This window comes from Crocuta crocuta, unplaced genomic scaffold (genome assembly GCF_008692635.1).
Source record: "Crocuta crocuta isolate KB4526 unplaced genomic scaffold, BGI_CrCroc_1.0 scaffold541, whole genome shotgun sequence".
NCBI classification, from domain to species: Eukaryota; Metazoa; Chordata; class Mammalia; order Carnivora; family Hyaenidae; genus Crocuta; species Crocuta crocuta.
Genome location: NW_027531901.1, coordinates 1,126,672 through 1,128,574, shown reverse-complemented (window position 1 = coordinate 1,128,574; position 1,903 = coordinate 1,126,672).

The window sequence follows — 1,903 nt, the reverse complement described above, 5'->3', positions numbered from 1 at the left end:
GGGGGGGGGGGGGGGGGCCCTGGCCACTCCCGCGGGGAACTCGCTACACGCGTTCGTTAGTGGTTCCTTGCGGAGGGAAAAGCGGACGCGGGAGAAGTCGAGATGCACTCACTGCCTGAGGTGAAAGCTAAAGAAATTAGATATGGCACTTTTCAATAAATAGTTTAAAGCTTTTTAANAAGGGGAAGCGCCTCTCGCGGGCCCCAGGGCCGCAGTGTGACCAGGGCAAAGTGGGTTACCTGTCATCCGGAACACCGACCGGTCCAGCTGAGGGAAAGGTCTGAGCCTCCAGTAGGTCAAGAGGGGGCGCCCTCTCCCGCTGCCCCCCCAGCCAGCCTCGCCCGTGGCTCACCCACTCGCCTCCCCTCAAGAAGAAAAAGATCCAGTTTTTACATAGAAGTCTCAAGAAACCAGAGGGAAAAGCCTTCACAAACAAGAGTGACGAATGCCCACACGGCCCAGCCAGCCAGCCTACAGTCGGTGACAATTATTTACACGAGGGCGTGATCAAGCAAAAGTGGTAGCACTCCCTAGAAGACTCACATTTTTCTTTTTCTCTAAATTTCTTTCAAACTTTCTCGTCATAAAAGCCAACTTACATTAAAATATACTCACTACGAGACAACACAACTAATAAAATATATAATAAAACTTACACAAGTAGAAAATTCTGAGGTATTTCTGGTTTGAGGTGGTCTGTGGTCGTGAAGTTTTAACTCTTTTTACGTTTCAAAATTTAAACCTCGGAAGCCACATAGCAAAGCACGTGTGTATGTGTGGATGTGTGTTTCGTTTTTCAAAACATTTGCATGTTTCATAAATTAAAAAAATTCCAATGTCGAAACAGCAGCATTAGGAACATTCACTGACTGGAGCAAGGTTATGGCGTAAGAGAGAAACGGTTTTTAGAATATGCACCTCGTCGAGGGGTCAGGCGGCAGCCGCGTGCGCGAGCCGCGTGAAGGGACGGCAGGGTCCCCACACGGGGCAGAGCCCGCGCCCCAGCCAGGGACCCTTCTCGCCCCGGCCGCGCAGGCGGCTCCCTGAACCGCTCCAGGAGGAGGCCACGCGTGCGACCTCCTCCTCCGTGACACACGCCTGCAGCATCGTCTCACGAAGAATACAGTCACTGAGGCGTGACGACTGGCACCCTCACCTCACCTTAAAATCAGGGCGGAGGAAGCGTCCCGTCCAACGCCCGGGCCCCAGGCGGTGGGGAAAGCGGGCCACGGCCTCCCCGGCCTCGGACTGTGTCCGGGCCCCGCTCTGGCCCGCAGCGCGCGGCCTCCGCACGGCCCTCCCCTCGATTCCTGGTTACCTGAGAAGTCGCCTCCCGGCACAGGACGCTGCTCCGAAGGCGCCGGGTCCAGTGTCGCGCTGCTCCGCACCCCTCCCCCCGCTCCGCCCTCCCCTTCCGACCGCGGTCCAAACCGCTGGCATCCGCGGCCCGGCTCTGCCTCGGTCGGTCGGGCGACACCCGTGAATCCGCGAAAGACACATCCGCTGTTTCTTGACCTCACTGTCTAAAACGGGAGAGAAACGACAAAAGGGAGCGAGCGGAGGGGGGGGGCGAGGGCAGGGGAGAGGCCTCCGGAGGAAGGCGGGTCCCTGTGTAACAGTCTTCAAAGGTTCCTCTCGGCCGAGTTTGCAGCATTAAGTTTCCTAAGACGGGAGAAGGGTTTCTTTGTGTCACAGACTCTGAGATGACGAACAAAGAGGACGTGGGGAAAACGAACCCCGAGGGACGGGGGCGCCGAGGCCCTTCGGCGTGGCCCGGCCCCGCGCTCAGCTCAGCACCTCAGCGCCCGCTGGCGTGTCCGCTGTTTGCAATACAGTAGAGCAGTGTGCTGGTAAAAACTGATGAGATCCAAAAAATAATATTAATAATAATAATTATAATAAT